Below are 24,716 nucleotides of genomic sequence, written 5' to 3'. Positions count from 1 at the left end.
AGTGGAAAATGAAAAAATGGGTAGAAGGGTGTATATGTGCATGCTCTTTCTCTTCAAGGTCAAGACTCAGAAGTGGCATATATTACACATTCCATGATCCTATGGCAAAACTGAAATGCAAGCCCATGTCTAATTCAAAGGCCATTGGAAAATGTAATTATTATTCTGGCCTATGTGAGTTACTTAAAATTTGTAATTTTTTCCCATAGCAGAGGACAGTATGGATTTGGCAGATGAGAAATTAGATTAACGATTGTCTCCACATCATGAAGGAAAAGTGTAGTTTGCGTGCCCAGAGAAAGAAGACTTTTCGATGCCTCAGGAGGGAAAAAATTAATAGGGAAATGAAATCAAGTCTATATTAACCCCCAAGTCAATAAATCCCTAATTTTGTCAAAAAATATGTTTAGCTCTCATTCATGTCAAAATGAAATTGATTAAATTATTTTGATCGTGGGGTAACTAAAGCATGAGTAAACAGATTCAGGTTGGACCCCAACTCCTGCACTTACTATGTGTGTGACCTTAAATGAGCTACCTCACTGATTTAAGCTTTAGTTTCCTCCTGTAAGAAATAGAGTTAACAATAATATTGGCCTCATCTGGTTGTTAGAAGGACTGAATATAAAGTAGTTGGGCTAGTCATAGTAAGTATACGGAAATCATAGTTATTATTTCCTTAACCTGACAAAAAATTCAAATGCAAAATTGGAATCAGTGGTTTTTATTTTATTTGTTTGAATATCTACATAACAATGAAAATATTGAGTCTATCATGTACTTTCATTCCAAAATCTTTATAATAATTTTCATTCCAAAATTATTATAAAGATAGTGTAAGTTACAAAGAAATGCTAAGATGTGACAGTAATAATAGTTGCCCAATCAATCTTCTATGAAAGCTTTCTGACTTTTCCAGCCCACTTAGTAGCCCCTTCCTGAACCCCTAAATTCATCTTCTTTGAGTTATTTATACTTTAAGTTATTAATGTAGTAATTATTAATTTCATGGTGATTTTTCTGTTTACCTGTGCTTTCCCATTAGAGACAAAGAAATAGTCTTGAAAAATATTGACAAAAAAGATAGCTAGGTAGGCAGACAGACAGACAAACAGTATAGTCTGTAGAGTTGTATAAAATTCATTCAAATTCTGGTTCTATTTTACACAGATTTGTGACAAATTTACTCTGAGTTTCATTTTATCCGTTTGTAAAATGGGAATGTTGACACCATCTTGTAACTGTGTTGTGATTTAGTGAAATAGCAAATAAGAATTTCTTTATTAGAATCCTAACATAATGAATTTTTGTTTAGCCTATATCTCCTTTCACATGATTATATACTCTGTGAGGGCAGAGACCTTGTATTACTAACCACTGCATTCCCAATGTACATCCCACTGCACAGTACCTGGAATCCTAGGTGTAAATAAATATCTGTGAATGAAGGCATAACGCCACTGATACAGTTTGGCTCTGTGTCCCCACCCAAATCTAATCTCAAATTGTAATCACCATAATCCTCATGTATCACGGGAGGAACCCAGTGGTAGGTGATTGGATCATGAGGGCAGTTCCCCCTATGCTGTTCTCATGATAGTGAGTGAATTCGCACAAGATCTGATGGTTTTATAAGGGGCTCTTCCCCCTTTGCTCCTCACTCTTCTTTTTCCTGATGCCTTGTAAAGAAGGTGTTTTGTTCCCCTTCCGCCATGTTTGTAAGCTTCCTGAGTCCTCCTTAGCCATGTCAATTAAACCAAGAGTCAATTAAACTTCTTTCTTTATAAATTACCCAGTCTTGGTTGGTATCTGTATAGTAGTGTGAAAGTGGACTAATACAGTCGTCAATGACAGTCTGACTTTTTTTTTAAATAGTACTAAAACAAGACACACAGGGGGCAGAGCAAGATGGCCTAATAGGAACAGCTCCAGTCTCCAGCTCCCAGCGCGAGCAACATAGAAGATGGGTGATTTCTGCATTTTCAACTGAGGTACCAGGTTCATCTCACTAGGGAGTGCCTGACAATCAGTGCTGGTCAGCTGCTGCAGCCCGACCGCCGAAAGCTGAAGCAGGGCGAGGCATCGCCTCACCTGGGAAGTGCAAGGGGGAAGGGAATCCCTTTTCATAGCCAGGGCAACTGAAACACACAAAACCTGGAAAATCGGGTAACTCCCATCCCAATACTGCGCTTTACCAAGGGTCTTGGCAAAGGGCACACCAGGAGATTATATCTCACACCAGGCCAGGAGGGTCCCACACCCACAGAGCCTCCCTCATTGCTAGCACAGCAGTTTGCGATCTAGCTGCAGGGCAGCAGCGAGGCTAGGGGAGGGGCGCTCGCCTTTGCTGAGGCTTAAGTAGGTAAACAAAGCCCTGGGAAGCTAAGCTCGAACTGGGTGGAGCCCACAGCAGCTCAAGGAGGCCTGCCTGTCTCTGTGGACTCCACCTCTGGGGACAGGGCACAGCTAAACAAACAAACAAAAAAAGCAGCAGAAACCTCTGCAGACGCAAACGATCCTGTCTGACAGCTTTGAAGAGAGCAATGGATCTACCAACACGGAGGTTGAGATCTGAGAACGGACAGACTGCCTGCTCAAGTGGGTCCCTGACGCCTGAGTAGTCTAACTGGGAGACATCCCCCACTAAGGACAGATCGACACCCCACACCTCACACGGTGGGGTACACCCCTGAGACGAAGCTTCCAAAGCAAGAATCAGACAGGTACACTCACTGTTCAGCAATATTCTATCTTCTGCAGCCTCTGCTGCTGATACCCAGGCAAACAGGGTCTGGAGTGGACCTCAAGCAATCTCCAGCAGACCTCCAGCTGAGGGTCCTGACTGTTAGAAGGAAAAGTAACAAACAGGAAGGACACCCACACCAAAACCCCGTCAGAACGTCACCATCATCAAAGACCAAAGGCAGATAAAACCACAAAGATGGGGAAAAAGTAGGGCAGAAAAGCTGGAAATTCAAAAAATAAGAGCGCATCTCCCCCTCCAAAGGAATGCAGCTCATGGCCAGCAACGGATCAAAGCTGGACGGAGAATGACTTTGATGAGTTGAGAGAAGAAGGCTTCAGTCTGTTAAACTTCTCAGAACTACAGGAAGAATTACGTATCCAGTGCAAAGAAACTAAAAATCTTGAAAAAAGAATGGAAGAATGGATAACTAGAATAATCAATGCAGAAAAGGCCGTAAACAAACTGACAGATATAAAAACCATGGCATGAGAAATACGTGACAAATGCACAAACTTCAGTAACTGACTCGATCAACTGGAAGAAAGAGTATCAGTGATTGAGGATCAAATGAATGAAATGAAGTGAGAAGAGAAGTTTAAAGAAAAAAGAGGAAAAAGAAATGAACAAAGCCTTCAAGAAGTATGGGATTATGTGAAAAGACCAAATCTACATCTGATAGGGGTGCCTGAAAGTGAGGGGGAAAATGGAACCAAGTTGGAAAACACTCTTCAGGATATCATCCAGGAGAACTTCCCTAACCAAGTAAGGCAGGCCAATATTCAAATTCAGGAAATACAGAGAACACCACAAAGATATTCCTCGAGAAGAGCAACTCCAAGACACATAATTGTCAGATTCACCAACGTTGAAATGAAGGAAAACTGTTAAGGGCAGCCAGAGAGAAAAGTCAGGTTTCCCACAAGGGGAAGCCCATCAGACTAACAGCAGATCTCTTGGCAGAAACTCTACAAGCCAGAAGAGAGTGGGGGCCAATATTCAACATTTTTAAAGAAAAGAATTTTCAACCCAGAATTTCATATCCAGCCAAACTAAGTTTCATAAGTGAAGGAGAAATAAAATCCTTTACAGATAAGCAAATGCTTAGAGATTTTGTCACCACCAGGCCTGACTTACAAGAGACCCTGAAGGAAGCACTAAACATGGAAAGGAACAACCAGTACCAGCCACTGCAAAAACATGCCAAAATGTAAAGACCATTGATGCTAGGAAGAAACTGCATCAACTAACGAGCAAAATAACCAGTTAATATCATAATGACAGGATCAAGTTCACACACAACAATATTAACCTTATATGTAAATGGACTAAATGGTCCGATTAAAAGACACAGTCTGGCAAACTGGATAAAGAGTCAAAACCCATCAGTCTGCTGTATTCAGGAGACCCATCTCACATGCAGAGACACACATCGGCTCAAAATAAAGGGATGGAGGAAGATCTACCAAGCAAATAGAGAACAAAAAAAAGCAGGGGTTGCAATCCTAGTCTCTGATAAAGCAGACTTTAAACCATCAAAGATCAAAAAAGACAAAGAAGGCCATTACATAATGGTAAAGGGATCAATTCAACAGGAAGAGCTAACTATCCTAAATATATATGCACCCAATACAATACAAGAGCACCCAGATTCATAAAGCAAGTCCTTAGAGACTTACAAAGAGACTTAGACACCCATACAATAATAATGGGAGATTTGAACACCCCACTGTCAACATTAGACAGATCAAAGAGACAGAAAGTTAACAAGGATATCCAGGAATTGAACTCATCTCTGCAGCAAGCAGACCTAATAGACATCTACAGAACTCTCCACCCCAAATCAAGAGAATATACATTCTTCTCAGCACCACATCACACTTATTCCAAAATTGACGACATAATTGGAAGTAAAGCACTCCTCAGCAAATGTACAAGAACAGAAATTATAACAAACTGTCTTTCAGATCACAGTGCAATCAAACTAGAACTCAGGACTAAGAAACTCAATCAAAACTGCTCAACTACATGGAAACTGAACAATCTGCTCCTGAATGACTACTGGGTACATAACGAAATGAAGGCAGAAATAAAGATGTTCTTTGAAACCAATGAGAACAAAGATACAACATACCAGAATCTCTGGGACACATTTAAAGCAGTGTGTAGAGGGAAATTTATAGCACTAAATGCCCACAAGAGAAAGCTGGAAAGATCTAAAATTGACACTCTAACATTACAAATAAAAGAACTAGAGAAGCAAGAGCAGACACATTCAAAAGCTAGCAGAAGGCAAGAAATAACTAAGATCAGAGCAGAACTGAAGGAAATAGAGACATAAAAAACCCTCCAAAAAATCAATGAATCCAGGAGTTGGTTTTTTGGAAAGATCAACAAAATTGATAGACAGCTAGCAAGACTAATAAAGAAGAAAAGAGAGAAGAATCAAATAGATGCAATAAAAAATGATAAAGCGGTATCACCACCGACCGCACAGAAATACACACTACAATCAGATAATATTATAAACACCTCTACGCAAATGAACTAGAAAATCTAGAAGAAACGGATAATTTCCTGGACATTTACACTCTCCCAAGACTAAACCAGGAAGAAGTTGAATCCCTGAATAGACCAATAGCAGGCTTTGAAATTGAGGCAATAATTAATAGCCTACCAACCAAAAAATGTCCAGGACCAGATGAATTCACAGCTGAATTCTACCAGAGATACAAGGAGGAGCTGGTACCATTCCTTCTGAAACTATTCCAATCAATAGAAAAAGAGGGAATCCTCCCTAACTCATTTTATGAGGCCAACATCATCCTGATACCAAAGCCTGGCAGAGACACACACACAAAAAAGAGAATTTTAGACCAATATCCTTGATGAACATCGATATAAAAATCCTCAATAAAATACTGGCAAACCGAATCCAGCAGCACATCAAAAAGTGTATCCACCATGACCAAGTGGGCTTCATCCCTGGGATGCAAGGCTGGTTCAACATATGCAAATCAATAAACGTAATCCAGCATATAAACAGAACCAAAGACAAAAACCACATGATTATCTCAATAGATGCAGAAAAGGCCTTTGACAAAATTCAACAGCCCTTCATGCTAAAAACGCTCAATAAATTCGGTATTGATGGAACGTACCTCAAAATAATAAGAGCTATTTATGACAAACCCACAGCCAATATCATACTGAATGGGCAAAAACTGGAAGCATTCCCTTTGAAAACTGGCACAAGATAGGGATGCCCTCTCTCAACACTCTTATTCAACATAGTGTTGGAAGTTCTGGCTAGGGCAATCAGGCAAGAGAAAGAAATCAAGGGTATTCAGTTAGGAAAAGAAGAAGTCAAATTGTCCTTGTTTGTAGATGACATGATTGTATATTTAGAAAACCCCATCACCTCAGCCCAAAATCTCCTTAAGCTGATAAGCAACTTCAGCAAAGTCTCAGGATACTAAATTAATGTGCAAAAATCACAAGCATTCTTATACACCAGTAACAGACAAACAGCGAGCCAAATCAGGAATGAACTTCCATTCACAATTGCTTCCAAGAGAATAAAATACCTAGGAATCCAACTTACAAGGGATGTAAAGGACTTCTTCAAGGAGAACTACAAACCACTGCTCAGTGAAATAAAAGAGGACACAAACAAATCGAAGAACATACCATGCTCAGGGATAGGAAGAATCAATATCGTGAAAATGGCCATACTGCCCAAGGTAATTTATAGATTCAATGCCATCCCCATCAAGCTACCAATTAGTTTCTTCACAGAATTGGAAAAAAAAACTGCTTTAAAGTTCATATGGAACCAAAAAAGAGCCCTCATGCCAAGACAATCCTAAGTCAAAAGAACAAAGCTGGAGGCATCACACTACCTGACTTCAAACTATACTACAAGGCTACAGTAACCAAAACAGCATGGTACTGGTACCAAAACAGAGATATAGACCAATGGAACAGAACAGAGTCCTCAGAAATAATACCACACATCTACGGCCATCTGATCTTTGACAAACCTGAGAGAAACAAGAAATGGGGAAAGGATTCCCTATTTAATAAATAGTGCTGGGGAAATTGGCTAGCCATAAGTAGAAAGCTGAAACTGGATCCTTTCCTTACTCCTTATATGAAAATTAATTCAAGATGGATTAGAGACTTAAATGTTAGACCTAATACCATAAAATAACTCAGCAATTATTCTTACTGCACAACAGCCAGTCCAGTGTATCTGTTTTAATCTGAATTGTAGTGTGTATTGGTTAAAGAGGAAGCCTGATCAAGTACCACCTGTTTCATGCTGAGAAGCTTTTACAATGAAGAAGAAAGATACTGTGATGCTGATAAAAATAACAGAAGACTGAATGTTTTTGTCTATGACTCCACCAATAGACCAGCAGCACTGAAGGATGGAAACTACTGCTTCTCAGTGGACTATACACTTAACATTTTGTAAATGTTCTATTTACATAATAGAAATAAATTATTTTATATTTAGCCTTCATTCCGTTTGTTTAATCAAGATACTACATTCCATTTTGTGAGATAATATCTGATTGCTAGTATTTCTGAAGTGATATGAGACATTAATCCAGTGGACTGAGAAGGTTTCAATTTTTCTTGTAAACTACTTGTAAAATTTGTCTTCCATTGCATATCCCTATCTCTATTCCTTTTACAGCTCTATTTGAAAATTAACACTAATTTCTTAAATGGTATCATAAAGAGAGCATATTTTACCTCCAAAAGAAGAATAAGATACAAAATAATTTTCAAGGAAACTTTCAGAAAAATATTACACAAGTTGTTTTTAATTCCCAGAAGTTATTGCATTATAGTTTGGTCTGCTCTAAAAGAAAGGAGGGAACAATAGAAATTGTTTGATTTATGCTTAGGTTAGGAAAGAAACTATATTTTAAAAGTGTGTGCATTCCACAAATTTCACTTTCACTAAACCCTTCCTCCCTTTATGAATCAGGATAAATCTCACTTTTACCCTGAAGGGAAGCTTTACATGTCACAAAAAAAGAAACTAGCTGAAAACAAGTGTTCTCTGTAACAACAAAGTAGTCTGTATGTCTGAAGGCTTTTAGTTTTTTCAACAACTTTTTTTTTTTAAGATGGGAAAATTTACTGTCTTGGTGGAGGTTTTGTAGGTATTTTTTAGTCCATATTTGTTATACTTTTGTTAGCCTCAAAAATAGTTACCATGGTAATAGTTCCATATATATCTAATCTTAGAGCTGAATTATAGAAAACCTGCCCACAGGGTTGCATACAATGCCATTGACGGGTTTCTCCTAGCCTATTATTTAAAGTAGAAATTATTTTAAATAATATCAAATTGTTACATTCTATTCATGACTTTCTTTTGTAACTCTCAAGTTGGTGAAATCCTTTGGTGTGTAATTTTGGAAGAACTGTGCTTAATTTCAATTTGTATTTTTAATCACTTTTAACTGCTTTTCCTTTTATGAATGCTATATAAGCTTAGATAGAGATGATAGTTTATTTTTTCTAACTAAATGCTCCTAAGGACTTACCAAAAATAATTATTTTAACATAAAGTCTGTAGTAGATCATAATACTGGCAACTTCTAAGAACGCTTAGATATAAGAAACTCATTTTCTCCAACAGGTACCCATAATATATGAATAAGAGTTAGAAATAAATGAAACCTGACCCTAGATCCACAGGCTTTAAAGGAACTTTGATAAGCCATCCAGTTTAGTCTCCCAACTCCAGTCTTAACAGTCTTAACAGAAATTAAATCACCCAGTATAACAGTTTTCTAGAGAACATTCTGTAAAGATTACTCCTCTGCCCTCCACAATACTATACTTCAATGTTTCACAGCTCTTACTTTTCAGAAAGCCTTACCAGTATTTAACCACTTTGTATCTGGCTGCATTTTAACTACCCCTCCTCCAGCTCTTTGCTGTATTTGCTCACTAACATTTATAAGATACTCCTTAGTCATGGAAAGAACTCAGAACTCAGGAAGTCTCTAATATGTTTTAAATTAAAATTTTGTTAACAATAGCAACCTGAATATGAAGAAATGTAAAAATAACATGCACTGACAATTTGAGATTACGAAGAACACAAGGATAAGTCTACCTACTGAATAGTTATTAAAAATATTGGTTTAAAAGACTATTTACAAATGCTGAAAAGTCTTTTGTACATTGTAAAATAAAAGAAAGAGACAATGAAATTGTAATATTGTAACATAGTGTGATTATAACCAGATCTAAAAACATGTGACTATAGAGGCTTAGAATGAAATACACCCATTGATTACTATGTTATGGTATTGAAATGTGAGTTTTTTATTCCATTTACCAATTTTTGGCAGTTTCTTATTATTTTATAATTTTTTCAGGAAAGAAAAATAAAATACATGCGTCAAGTCATACATGAAGCTAAACCTACACCCATTTTCAACTTTTTCTCTCTTGCTTGCCTTCATCTTGGAGACTGAGGGAGCTCAACACAATTTAGAGCTTTTCTCTCCCAATCTTGAAAGCAGGAAGTATGACCATGAAAGAGCTCTGGAAAATGAGACATATGCAGACATCTGCTGGGATATATCTGAGAAAACACGCTTTCCTTCAGAAAAGAAAGACTGATAACTGTTGGTAGTCTTTATCTTCTGTTCACCCATCTATTTTTCCAGCCTTGAATGGAAACTTCATTCCTAAACTGAAACTTTTATCTAAGAACCATGATTGAAAGTCTAATGCTGCTCTTGATATAATTTAGCTACTCAGCCAACACCAGCAATTTTGAGACTTCTGTAATAAAAGTAAAATAAATCTATATTTGTTTCAACCACTACTGCCCAAACAATCTGGGTATTATAGCCAGAATATTTTCTTTTTTATCCAATAAGGACAATATTATTGTGAGTCTGGTATCTTTAAGTCACTATGAGAAACGGTTTCACAAATTTAATCTCATTCCTCAAATTGTTGGATTGCAGAGTAACTTGAAAACTTTTGTTTTTCAATATATTATAGGTATGTTATTTGCTATTTTTACTACACAAACTTAAAGGAAAGGAAAGTTTTTCTTTTTTTTTTTCTTCAACTGAAAAGATTTGTGTTGTAATTAGATGTGAATTAATATGAAGATTTTGATGCTGAACAAATAAATGAATCCCGTCAATGATTATGTTTCCCCTATTATACCACTTTGTTTTACATATTCAGAGAAATAGTCTTGGCAAAATACGAGTTTAATTTACAAAGAAAGCACCTGCATTTGAGTTTTTCTTGTTTTTGATTAACGTTTAATAAGGTTCCAAGTCTGAAATCATCAGCAAGCCTGCTTTTTAAAAGAAATTTAAGTGACTGCATAGCTATTGTAACTGGCATTTTCATAGAAAATATTCCTCCTGATTATGTGTGCCTTTTATGTATTACCGGCCCATGTTACCAAGTTAGCTAATGCTACCTTCAAGAATAAAATAATTAAGGTATTTTGTGCATTCATAGACGGATCAAAAGCAGAAAGAACATAAGCCAAGGAAATGTCCTCATCTTTATATAGTCCCTTTGAACTATATTAAAATTTAGGATTGCTATTTTTATTTTAACAAGTAAAAAGAGATGCTGTCAGAATGAAGATAAGATTAGGATTCTACACCAAATGAAGTATTTCTGACTCCTAGTTCCTGTTCCATTCTTTCTGCCAGAAAAACAGCAAAGATACCACCCACATTGCTGCCTTACTGTTTTTCTGAAGGTCATTCAGGCAAAGGATTTCCAGTGGAATTTTCTCTAATATAAATCTATCTATGATCACATTGTTTTTCTTGGTGAAACCAAGGATTGTGTTTCTTCATTAGAAAATGGTTGCTTTTCCACTGTTGCGCTTCACAGAAGCAATATCTTCCTCTCCTTTTGCATGTGACACCCACGGGAACACTGAAATCCACAATCTCTGGAAATGTACAGAAGTTAGATCCAAATGCTTCAAAATAAAGAATCTAAATTAAAAAGTCTGTTGGCACAGGACATATTTCCACTAATAATTTTGAAAACTAAATTAATACTCCTCTGATGCTATCTTTTTTCTTCACAAAAGAACCCATTTTTCTTTTCACTTGCCTCTCGGGGGTGGGGGGAGTTTACCATTGAAAAGTGGTTTTTTAGCCAGGGTGTAATAAACTTAACACAAAGGAGAAGAAAAGGGAACTATTGGCTGGGTTTTGAATTTATGTTCGTGATTAACACTATGTGATATTTAAAATAGCTTCATTTAAAATATCACCTTTTAAAAATATTACTTTATAATTATATATTTATAATCTTATTTTTATTAAAATAAATAAGTTTAGCAACTAAGACCCATTAAAATCATCTTGGACTCAGCTACAACTCTCAAAATTTCTCATATGTTGAGAAAATAAGTGAAAATAAAACTAACCAAAAAAGTAGCACTGCACAGGCAACAAAAACGAATGGGATTACATCAAACCAAAAAGCTTCTGCACAGCAAAGGAAACCATCAACAGAGTGAACAGACAACTTACAGAATGGGGAAAAACAAGTTTGCAAACCAAATATTTGGTAAGAAGCTGACATCCAAAATATATAAGTAACTCAAACAACTCAATAGCAAGAAAACAACCCAATTAAACATGGACAAAGGACCTAAATGGACATTTCTCAAAATAAAACATAAAAATGGCCAACAGGTATATGAAAAATGTATAACATCACTGATCAGCAGGGAAGTACATATTTAAAACACAGTGAGATACCTTCTTATACCTGTTAGAATGGCAATTGTCTAAAAGATGAAAAGTGTTAGGAAGTAAAGGGAACCCTTTCACACTATTGACAGGAATGTAATTTGGTACAGTTATTAAGGAGAGCAGTATGGACATTCCTCAAAAAATTAAAAATATATCTGCCATATGATCCAGTAATTCCATTTCTGAGTATATATTCAAAATAAATGAAATCAGTATGTTAGGATACCTGCACGCTCATGTTTATTGCAGCATTATTCACAATAGCCAAGATATAGAAGATATACAAACAACCTAAGTGTCCATCAACAGATGAATGGATAAAGAAAATGTGGTATACACACACAATGGAATACTATTCAGCATTAAAAAAGAAGGAAAGCCTGTAGGTGAGTTAGCCAAGTACAAAAGACAAATTTCATATGATCTCTTCACATATGGAATCTAAAAACCTGAACTCATAGAAACAGATATTACAGCGGTGGTTACCAAAATCTGGAAGGTGGGAAATTGGGGAGTTGTTAGTTAAAAGATAAAAAATTTCAATTAGGAGAAATAAGGTCAAGTTATCTACTGTACAATATAGTGACTACAGTAAATAACAATGTATTCTATTTTGAAAATCACTAAGAGAGTAGATTTTAAATATTCTCACCAAAAAAGATAAGTATGTAAGTAATGCATATGTTAATTAGCTGGATTGAACTATTCCACAATGCACACATATTTCAAAGCATCATGTTGTACATGATAAATATATGCAATTTTTATTTGTCAATTTTTTTAAAGCAGTAACATTAAAGAAAGTTAGAGGAAAAGGCCGAATATTTTAATATTACCTATTTAGGAATACAAATTTTCCTTACAACTACAACAAATTTCACCAGCAGTATCTTCAAAGATGTTTGTTAAGTAGCTCATATATTATTTGAAACTGTCCTTTTCTTCTTAGTCCTTGCTACAGAAAATTTCCCCAATACTATCTAACCTAGTGAAATAGTTATGCCTTAGTAGGCATAAATAAGCTAACATATGTATGTTTGTGTTTCAATAGGGATTAATAAACTAAACTGATTCATTCTCTCTGTAAGGTAGAAATTCTTTCTTAGAAACAACTGGTTAAGGAAATATTTGATCCATTTGGCACAGGTAATTCCAGACAAACAAGAAAATAAATAATCTTATATGTTCTTGTGAACAGATAGTGATAGTTGCAAGATATGAATTAAGTAAATTTTAACAAGCAGTATAATTATTTCTGTTAGATAATCCTTAATCTCATCTATGACATGGAAAGGAAAGAAATGCCTTCCAATAACAGGAAAAGTGAGAGAGTAAGAGGTATAAAAAATTGAGATGTGTCTCCTTTCTGGTTAGTTCAGTGCGAGAAGCTATGAGCAGCAAAGTCTCTTGCCACACCGTGTATGAGGTGATGCAGGAAGTCCTGCAAGGGAACCAGCGCAAGGGCCCGAAGTCTGGAGACAGCTGAGTTGCAGATTAGTTTGAGGAACTGTGACCCACAGAAGGACAAGCGCCTCTCGGTCACCGTCAGGCTTAAGTCCACTCCCCGCCCCAAGTTATCCGTGTGTGTCCTGGGGGACCAGTAACACTGTGACGAGGCCAAGGCCGTGGATATCCCCCACACGGACATCGAGGCACTGAACAAACTCAACAAAAATAAGAAACTGGTCAAGAAGCTAGCCAAGAAGTATAATGCATTTTTGGCCTTAGAGTCTCTGATCAAGCGGATCCCACAAACCCTGGGTCCAGGCCTAAATAAGGCAAGAAAGTTCCCTTCCCTGCTCACACACAACGAAAACATAGCGGCCAAAGTGGATGAGGTGAGGTCCACCATCAAGTTCCAAATGGCAAAGGTGTTATGTCTGGCTCTGGCGTTGGCCACGTGAAAATGACAGACGATGAGCTTGTGTAGAACATTCACCTGGCTGTCAACTTCTTCGTGTCATTGCTCAAGAAAAACTGGCAGAATGTCCGGTCCTTGTATATGGAGAGCACCATGCGCAAGCCTCAGCACCTATATTAAGGCACATTTGAATAAATTCTACTGCTACCAAAAAGAATTGTGATGTCTTTCAGCAAAATAATTTTAGCACCTGTGTCATCTCTGGCATTTTTCTACATACTAGCCACTGAGGTAAATTGGAGAGTAGGGCGTGATGGAAGGAAGAACTTAAATATTTCTAAATTTTAATTATTCTGATTTAAAAGATAACGAAGTTGAAATAGGTCAAAATTAAAACTCTGGGGAAGAGTTTCCTTTTTTTCCATGTATGGGAAATGAAACAGCATCAGGTAAAATGGAGTTTACTATGTTTGCAAACTTTATTAGAAATTAGCTGTTTCTAGGGAGCTGAAACATTTCAACCAGTGCCAGGAGAGAAGGCAGGAACCTTTGTATTTCGAAAGAATAATGAAACTAAAGAGTTGCAGCCAAATTTTGAAGGGGAATCCAAATGCTGTTTGGGGAAAAGATGACTAAATGAATTACCAACGGCTGTTTGTCACCTCCCAAAGTTCTGTTGCAGAAAGACATTACTGAATAGCTTTTATAATCTTTTTTTCTTATCCTTTTCTTTCAAATCAAGTCAAGCAGAATATAGTTAAAGGCTTAATTTTCACTGAAATGTTCCGTGTGAAATTAGACCTTCTGAATCCAACTTTTCCCAGCAGCCTTTTTTTTTTTTTTTCTAAGCAGTAAGTAATCAGTGTTTAATTACTTGACTTTTACACGGTACAACCTTTGAGACCTTGCCGACTTAGTGAGACTTCAAGGTGTATTGTTCAGAATGTTCAAAAACCCTGTATGTCTTGTTAGCATTAACAATAGTAAGATTAGAAATGGGGAAAGTGGACTATAACATGCTCTTTGGATACACCATTGCACACATGATAAAAGCCTCAGATTATTTAACTTTTGATGTTGCCAGGCACAAGGTAGAAAAGGAAACATAATTATATGCTTATGTTTTTACTTGTGATTTCAGTTTTGTTACTAATGACTGGAGCTTGAGGCCTTCAGATGAAAGATATGTCTTTGTGACTATAAAACAGAAAATGAAGGCAAGAGTTGTCAGAAACTTTTATTCTATGAGAACAGACAAATATATAATTCAGAACCATAATATGTGCTTTAGTGATTATTTATGAGCTCTATATATGTTAAGTTTATTCCCTCTTTTAAGGTTTTGCAGATGGAGTCTATAAGTGAGAGACTTTATGCTAACCCAAATTAAAACTCATACTACTTTAAAATTGTTTTACAGACTCGATCTATGGAAAAATTATCATACTAATACAGTTTATTTCTTAATTTTTAATCAAATGTCAAGACACCAAATACATTAATATAAGGAAGAAAATTATAGAGTGCTGCATTTATACCAGTAATAAATTAAAGACATCTGTGTGATACAAGAAAAAACTTAATCCAATGACCTTGTGTCATTTTAAACATATGCCATTTCTACCCTACCTACACCAAAAACATTTTAAAAGAATTTGAGATTCATTTCTGTTTAGTTTGCTTGCTTGTGCTGCTGTGACAAAACACCACAAACTAGGTAATTTATAAACAATAGAAATTTATTTTTCAGTTTTAGAAACTGGGAAGTCCAAGATCAAGGTGTTTGGACGAACGGAGGCAAGATGGTGCACTTCCGGGTTCTTCATCCCCCCTTCCCAACTCTTCCCGCGCGCGCGAAAATGCAGCCGGCGACCGGGGAAGGTGCAGATCAACTGGGCATGCGCCAGGTGACGTCAATCCGAAGAGACCGAGATTTACTTGGTCGCACCTGTGGACCTGAGACCCGCTTCCCTCACTCTCACGGCCTCTCTGGGGTAAGTGCCCCGTGTCTCCTCTTTACCTCCCTTGGCCAAAAATCCTGCGCAGGTCCAAGGCCCACTTTTGAGCCACCATGTGGCTCGGGAGACCCGTTCAGGACGGAGACCGCCTGAAGGTAATCTCCACTTTGGCTCCATGAGCCTCCAGTCTGTCTCTGCTGGTTCCAAAGGACGCTTTGAAGCCAGGCAGAGATCCACTTCCATTTCCATTGCGTGCATTGTGTAAGTAAAGAGGAAACAAACGGGAAACCCCCCCAGTCCAAATTTCCAAAGAGCACCCCCTTAGGGTGCCTCCTAGCCAATTTAAAAACCTTACAGTTTGAACAAGACCTTAGGAGGAAGCGGTTAATTTTCCTTTCCACTGTGGCGTGATCGACCTCAGCAATTTCTGCCAGCGGCTAGGCAAGTGGTCTGAAATTAATTACATACAAGGCTTTTGGGCCTTACGCTCTCATCCCTACCTGCCCTATACTCCTCCTTCTCTCCACCCCCTCCCTTCCTGCCCAGACTTTTTCTTCCTCCTCCTTATCTACTAGTAATCCACTCGGTCCCATGCCTCCTTTGGGGCCCCCAACTGGCTGTCTTGAGTCCCCTATCTCTGCCCACACCCTCCTACAGTGTTAGCACCTTTTCGAGAGGTGGCTGGGGCAGAGGGGGTAGTCAGAGTACATGTCCCTTTTTCATTGGCCGATCTTTCCAAAATTGAGAAGCGTTTAGGTGATTTCTCAGCTAATCCTACCATATACATAAAGGAATTTAGACACCTTTGTCAGGCCTATGACTTAACTTGGCATGACCTCCAGGTTATCCTAACCTCTACCCTAAACTCACTGAGGTTCTAACCCAGTATACCCGGTTAGATCCGGCCTCCCCCACAGGGGCCACCATTTTGGTGTCTTATTTCATTTCTCAATCAGCTCCCGACATTCTTAAAAAACTTCAAAAGGTAGAGGATGGTCCTCAGACACCAATGCAAGACCTAGTTAAATTAGCCTTTAAGGTCTATAACTCCAGAGAGGAGACAGCAGACTCGCCTTGAACAGAAGTTACAACTCCTAGCAGCGGCTTTACAGCCCAGTGGTAACCCCAGACCAGAGAGCACACACCCCCACAGACTCCAAAGCTACAAAAGGAGCCTGCTATAAGTGCGGCAAGGCAGGACACTATGCCAACAGGTGTCCGCAAGGTCCCCGAGCCCCAACGCAGCCTTGCTATAAGTGCAAGCCATCAGGACATTAGGCCAGTGAATGTCCTAACCCTCGTCCACCAGCAACCCCCTGCCCTGCTTGCCAGCAGGGAGGACACTGGAAGTCTGATTGCCCCACCCTGAGAACAGGTGCCGCGCCTCCACGTGACCCCCTTTCCCAGGATCCTGGGAGCTCCTTCCAGCTCCTACATCTGGACGATGACAACTGAAGGTGCCGAGACTCGGGGACCCCCTTCACCCTCGCCGAGCCGCAGGTAACTCTCCTGGTAGCGGGTAAGACAATTAACTTTTTTAATCAACAGCGAGGCTACCTATTCTGTCTTGCCGTCCTTCTCTGGACCTAGCCTTCCATCCAATATCTCTGTAGTAGGAGTAAGCGGAAAGCCATCCACTCCACAAAAACTCCACTCCTTAATTGCTGCCTGGCCAACAACTACTTTGCGCACATGTTCCTCATTCCCAACTAAAAAGGGCCCCTACCGAAAGCAATCAGTGGAAATCAGTTTGGCTTTCCCCCACTCGCCTCAAACTTACTGAATTTTCTTAACTATCTCATAATCCCCAACCTTGCCAGGACCTTCCTTCTGGGTTTTGCCCATATTCCAACAAATGCTTCCCTTCCTCATTCCTATACTAATACTGTGCCTTATTTTATTTTTCATCCGTGCGTCCAAATACCAACCATGGGCCCCGACCTTAACGATGCCCCTTAACAGCAGGAAGTAGCCAGACAGACCACGGCGCCCCTTTATCACTATTATCAATAAAAGGTTGGACTGTTTGGATGAACGGAGGCAAGATGGTGCACTTCCGGGTTCTTCATCCCCCCTCCCAACTCTTCCGGCGCGCGCGAAAATGCAGCCGGCGACCCGGGAAGGTGCAGATCAACTGGGCATGCGCCAGGTGACGTCAATCCGAAGAGACCGAGATTTACCTGGTCGCACCTGCGGAATGCCCCCCGACACGCCCGTGTCCCGCCTATTGCCCTCCCACTCCTAGAAAAGCCGCTCTTGGCCACGGTCCCACGCGGACTTCCCAGCTTCCCCACTGCTGTCGGGACTGTCGGAACTCCATAGGAGAGCTTCACCGGGGGAGAACTCTGCCAGCCTTCTTTGCTGGAGGCCGACAGACTTCTTCCCCACACCTTAGGTTACCAAAATAAACTTGCAGTTTTGCTCCTGACCTTTGCCTACTCGCTGGTTCTTTTGTGCTCGCTCTGGTGGTCTTAGAAAAACAAATCACAAGGCACCAGAAGGTTGGTGTCTGGAGAAGACCTGTTCCTCACAGATGGCACAGTCTAGGTGTCATGACATGGCAGAGGAGAACAAACTCACTTCCTTAAGATCATTTATAAGAGCCCTAATCCCATCCATGAGGGCTCTTCTCTCAATCACTTCTTAAAAGCTATTTATGCCTAGTGTTCCATTATTGGAATGCTAAGCATGTGGGAGTTATTTATATCCTACTGCTCAAGGTCATCACTAAGGTCTGATTACAAAAATTCAAAAAATTGCAACCTCAGGCATAAATGGGTTAAAGACCCTCACCTCTAAATACTATCACATGGGCAATTAAGTTGCAGCATATGAATTTTGGGGAAAGCATTCAGATCACTCCAATTGCCCACAAGCACAAATACATATATAATAAAAAATCAAAGGGAAGTTTAAATTAAAAATTCTCAGAAATAATGACTGTCTTGGCAAAGGCTTGCAAATATGGAGTTATTGGTCACTTATTTTGATCTTTCATGTTTGATTATTATTTATGATAAGTTATGATCTCTTTCTGGTGTTTGCTTTTTCAAAAAAATTTTTAGCCTCTAGGCGAACATGGTAGTAGCCCATCCTACTACAGGGACTAACTACATTCACAGTAAGTAGACAGTGTTGCTTCTTTTTTTTTTTTTTTTTTTTTAAGATAAACTGATAATTTTCTTCTTATTCCTCATCTATACCAACAAAGAGAACTAATGTACATTAGATATATTTGGGTGTTGTCATAATTTTATTCCATTTTGCTTTCCTATATTTTCTGAATTTTGCAATAATTATGTATTTCCTTATCATCAGAAAAAGCAATAAACGTGGTTCATATAAATAATTTTAAACTGTTTTAAAAATTTTTTTATTATACTTTAAGTTCTAGGGTACATGTACACAATGTGCAGGTTTGTTACATATGTATACGTGTGCCATGTTGGTGTGCTGTGCCCGCTAACTCGTCATTTACATGAGGTATATCTCCTAATGCTATCCCTCCCCCCTCCCCCCACCACACGACAGGCCCCAGTGTGTGATGTTCCCCTTCCTTTGTAAAACTATTTAAAAAGGAACAATCCAGAGAAAATACATTTGTTTTTACCTAGAATTAGGTTAATTTATGTGAATTGAGAAACTTTGAAAGAAAAAAGTGCAAATCAACTAAAAATGAGGGTTTGACCATGCATATTCCTTTTTTAGTGTGATTTTTATAGCGCAACCATTGATACAATGATAGCCACTTCCAAAGAGTTGCCATGAGGTTCAAGTGAGATAGAATGAATGCACCTAGCACTGAGATTGATGGGATTCAGCATCTGAAAGGGGGAACAGGAGAAGAAGGAAGAGAAGATGGAGGTGAAGACAGAGACAGAGTCAGAGACTGTGAAGGAGACAAAGACGAACACACAGGCCCAGACCACCCAGACCAACCCTAAACTGTACTGCATTACATATTGCTGCTTTTCTTTCCCCTTGCAGCTGTAAGTTATCTATCTGAATGATATGTGCAATTTTGAGTGTTCTCTACTTTTTATATATACTACTGCTACTATTTATAGCTGTCTCTGCCAGTTTAGGCCTTTTTCACAAAGAGAATCTTATTTAATCATTACAGGTGCCATGTGAGACGGACACTTTCTCCATTTTTAAGAAGAAGAAGCTGAGATTCACAGAGCTTGACTAATTTGCCAGAATTCACACAAAACCAGAAGAGATTCAGATAATTTAAGCTCCAATCTCTTTGTTTACATAGGACTTTTAAAATCTTAAGACAATTTCCATTTTTCCTTTAAAATCTATCTTTTTGTTGTTCTCAGGGCTAAAGTAAAAATTTTAAAAACATATATATGAGGAAGTAATATGCACAGCAGCAAAAATCTTCATCTGAAACTATAGTCTTTTTTTCAGGACACAGTACAAATGACTGCATAAGTTTAATGGGGCAATGAATTTCTTTTGTAATGATTTCAACTAAAATGAACAATTTTATTTTAGCCATCCTCACTTCAAATATGGGAATTCTGGCCCCACTAAAACAATTCTTCCAATTCTTTTAAGAAGGACACTCTAGATTATTTCATTGTTATTGATTTTGAAATGTAAATAAAATCAGGAAAACAATGAGCAAAGCAATCTACACTTTTTGTTCAGAATTTGTTAGTTTTATTAAATTTACATCAGATATATTCTTTCTTCATGACATTGGAAAAAATATTTCTTCTTTTCTGCACCCTTTTTTTGTACCCAAAAGAACCATTTAGGCTGCCTAGTTTATCTGTACTTGATGCATAAAAGAAAAAAAAAAGCTAATTTGTTGTTTAACAAAGGTAGTAAAGCATCATTTTGCCAGTAAAACTTTTTAAATTTGTTGAACAATTCTTCCCTACTTTATAAATTATTTTTATCTAATTGTAGCTACATTTAAGTTAATTTAAAGCATTTTCTCAATAAAAATGTAATGTTTATATTTTTCTATTACTTCCAATTGTTTTGTATCAATTTGATAATTGATTAATCATCAAATTTGGCAAATTGTCATTTTATCTGGCAATTTTCTGAAAAAAAAGAACTCATGTTTTTTTTCCTTTTTTAAACAAACAAAAGCAACTGGTTTACTTTAGTTTGAAGCTTGACCTAACTTGGAAATAAACAACTGGCCTAATCATGTATACAGTAGAGATATTTAATTAAAACCATACAAAGTCTGCCTTGATGGACTATGACATAGAAACACTCAGCTGTGTTCTTATGCTCATGTAAGAAGTCACTGAGGCGACAGCACTTTACATTAACCATCCACCTAACACTAGTTGATCCTTACATCACAATCCAAATTGGTGATAGAGGTTGTGCAACATGGGAAGTAAATTAAAACGTTCAAAATCTCTCCTTAGTTTGTATTTCCTTTTTAAGAATAGTTAGATTTTGACTGCTTCCTGTTGTTTTTGTCTTTCTGCAGGGTCTAAGAATTTCCCCTGGGGATGGGAAGAAAGTGGTTGGGGGAAAGCAAGGGAGGGTATATATTTACATTATGAACAAACATGAAGACAGATAATCTTTTCTTTCTAAACTACAATAGAGAAATACATATATATCAATGACTTGGAGTGCCCTACCTGAATGACCAGAAACAAAAGTTACCTGTACCTTTGGGCTGTCAGGCTGTGATAAACTATAAAGGGTTTCTGTTCAAAGATGATTTAATACTGTTAACAGGGAAAGAAGGCAGCAGGGCATATCCTTTGGAGACTAATATTCTTCATATCTGAAATGCAGTTTTGGTTAAGGTCTCCAAAAGAGACTTTTAGAGATTGGGAACCTGCACGTTTTTTCAATGGAATTTGACAAGCGTGGCATTTCTTACATAGCAGGCATGCCAGGTAACGTTTGTCAGAGAATCTTAGTTGCTTGTGGTATTTGCTAAATTGTAAGTTATTTGAAATACATAATTGTTTCTAAATTTTAATTTGATATATATTTTAAAGTATACGTGTGTGTGTGTGTTGGAGAGAAGGAGATTGACTTAGAAAATAGAAAGCAGTAAGACCTTTCTCTTTTTTCCCAAAGCAGATTTTTAAAGTTAGTTGAAATATTCTTAAATCCTCACAATGTTATCAATAAATTCTGAGTATATGTCACATAAATGAGAGTTTATTTCTCCTCAGGATGAATTTCCAAAGAAAATGTTTTTTGGTATATACTATTTTGAGTTTCCTAATTTGCTTCCCACTGGATAATTTATAAATGTGAACCCAGAGCTGGTCAGTTTTAAGAGAAATTATTAAATTATTGGTCTTAGTCTAGAAATAATATTATTAAAATTTACATGTAACATATATGAGTATGTATATATGCAATACCAATCTTAATTTGTGAAGAATGTCTTTTCCTATGTGTATAGGAAAGGAAAATAATATACTTTTTCGAAGTTTGTAAAGCACAATTTGATATTTTGGTGATAAAAAAATGAGACTGTGCTCAGTCAAAAGATGACTTCCTAAATAAGTTATTTAGCTAAAATAAAAACAACACTTAATTTTGCCCTAATTAGATACATGTAAAGAAAAACATCACTTCTCATGTGAATAGGCAAATACAATTGTATCAAGGATAATTAAAAATATATTTTTTATTCAAATCTTTTTAAAATTTTTCCAGAGGTGAAAAAAATGTTATAAGACATACATGAAATAAAATGTTGTACTGGAATATCGGTTAACATATTACTCAAATTGGCTGCATGCCAGCAAAGAAACATCTTGTCTTAAAACTTCTCTTAGATAGTAAGAAATTTGATTCAGAAATAACAGAAAATTACATTTGGCTAATTAATCGTGTTCTAACATAAAGCAATGCCATTCACATCAGAATTTATTTTGTAATTTTGTAAAATATATTTTGCTTTTCAGGCCAGTTTTGTTTGTTGGTCAAGTTTTCTGCCATAAAGGCATAGAGCATTGTCTTTCGAGGCATCAAATGGTCAGTGTCTATGGAATCTCCTGCTTCTAAACTGAGGAAACTCAGACTCAAACTAGCATGTTCAGTTATTAGTGTGCCAAGGACATAGTAAATGCTATATAAATATTAATTTTTTAAAATATTATACTTTAAGTTCTAAGATACATGTGCACAATAGGCAGGTTTGTTACATATGTATACATGTGCCATGTTGGTGTGCTGCGCCCACTAACTCGTCATTTACATGAGGTATATCTCCTAATGCTATCCCTCCCCTCTCCCCCGACCCCACAACAGGCCCTGGTGTATGACAGTTTGCTCAGAATGATGATTTCCAGCTCCATCCATGTCCCTACAAAGGACATGAACTCGTCCTTTTTTATGGCTGCATAGTATTCCATGGTGTATATGTGCATTTTCTTAATCCAGTCTATTATTGATGGACATTTGGGTTGGGTCCAAGTCTTTGCTATTGTGAACAGGGCCACAATAAACATACGTGTGAATGCATGTGTCTTTATAGCAGCATGATTTATAATCCTTTGGGTATATACCCAGTATTAACTCTTTTATCTGGAGGCATTGGTTTTATAAATGGGAAATACTAACATCTAAATTAAGTTTGTTTTTGTAAATTCCTATTATTTCTGCTTCTTAGTTGAAACATGACCCATTAATTTATGTTTGCCTTATTAAATGTATTAATTCTACATATAAAAAGAAATATGTGTTGATGATTATTTATTATATGGGTATTAATGAATATAAGAAAAGGCTCAAGAGTTAAACGTTTTACTAGTTTTTGTTCCATTCCCCATTCATCTTTCCTGCTAATTTTTCAGTCCCTTTTAACTTTGGGAAGAACTAGTCGATGGCTTTTACCATCTCTCTGTCTGTCCATCTATTATTTATCCGTCTATATCCAGGGTGCCTATTGTTGCTGCACTGATATTCTCTCTAGTGCATATTGCAAACTTCAGAGAAGCAGGCGCAAAGAGCAAACGAGCAGAAGGCCTTGATTTAGCAGATCGAAAGGGAAAAATTTCTCAGGCATGAGGGGCTTTGTAGTCTAGTGAGATAACAGAACAAAGAAAACACGTGAGCCACAAAAGTTCTGAGAAATAGTAACAAAATAGGATACTTAAGTAGTGTTGTCAAATTTCTGAGTATAGAAAGAAAATTGATGTCACCTCTATAAACCAGGTAGTTTCCAAAGGAGTTGCTTCTAATCAAATCTTCACTGCATTCAAAAATGTCTTTCAAAGTAACATTTTGCATTGGTAGAGGCATTTTATACTATGTGTTTGTAAAATATTTATTTTGGAAGTCTCACATTTGGGGAATTTCATAAAGATCCTTTCTGCCTGAGCATTTGCCGTAAGAGGATATAAGGTTTATTGGATTAATAAAGGTATTCTAAAGCAAAGTTGTAACCCTCATAAATTAACTTAACAAATATTTTACCTACTTACTGATCAAATCATTGACAAAAAATTGTATGAGTTAATTAAATTATAATGAATGAATGAATTCCAGGTAACTGAGGCTCGTGAAGCATAAATAACTATATGATAATCACAGCTAATATATGTGCCATGGGAAAGATTCGAGTGCAGATCTAAGGAGATAAGTAAAGAACAAGTTACAAAATGTGTGTGGGCATGTGTGTGTGTGCGCACACAGAAACATGCAGGGTTGCAGGAGAGGGAGGTTGGAGGAAGATCCACACAGGCAGACATAACCCCAGGTAAAAAGAAGGTGGTGAACTTTTGAACCCTACTCGCATACAGAGCATACAATATTACCCACCCACCCAGTTCTGCAGGCAATACAATCACAGTTCGCAGAGTAAATGTTTAATCCCATTGGTGTGCACTTCAAGTAAGAATTTTATTTCATTGGTATTAGTTCCTTATTTTTCCAGTTGTTTTTAAGTTGTTAGAATATTTGTTATTAACAATATTACTTTGGGCTTCTATGCTTTTAAAGCATAAGGACCAATAGTTTAATTTTACAGTGAAAAACCCCTACTGACATACCAAGAATATAGAGTTGCCTAATATATGTTTTTTAATTATAATGGCATTTTCTGCTTCTATTTCCCAAATGTAAATAAAATGTTTGGTTATTTAATTTAATGTGAATTAAGTAGTTTGTGTCATCTGTTAATGATATAAAATTGAATAAAATAATTCTTTTTAGAGATAAAAAGTCTAAAGATAAATCATTCTTTTTAGAGATAAAAAGTTACTTTGTTACACCTTTTATTTCATAGGGCACAACGGCAAGAGAAAAGCAAATCATGCATTGTTCTTCTGATATTCTTTGTTCTCTCTAGGATAAGGTGCATGTTCATTGTATTTTATAATTTTTAAAAAATCTTCAGTACCAGTTAAATT

At 37.2% G+C, this 24,716-nt stretch overlaps 1 pseudogene; it reads left to right on the top strand.

Annotated features, from left to right (window-relative positions):
- Positions 1 to 12,922: 12,922 nt before the first annotated feature.
- On the top strand, positions 12,923 to 13,573 carry LOC111539575 (annotated as a pseudogene).
- The last annotated feature ends 11,143 nt before the right edge of the window (positions 13,574 to 24,716 follow it).

This window comes from Piliocolobus tephrosceles, chromosome 1, assembly GCF_002776525.5.
Source record: "Piliocolobus tephrosceles isolate RC106 chromosome 1, ASM277652v3, whole genome shotgun sequence".
Taxonomy (NCBI): domain Eukaryota; kingdom Metazoa; phylum Chordata; class Mammalia; order Primates; family Cercopithecidae; genus Piliocolobus; species Piliocolobus tephrosceles.
The sequence above is the reverse complement of the archived record's forward strand: the minus strand, read 5'-3'. Positions and strand labels throughout refer to the sequence as shown.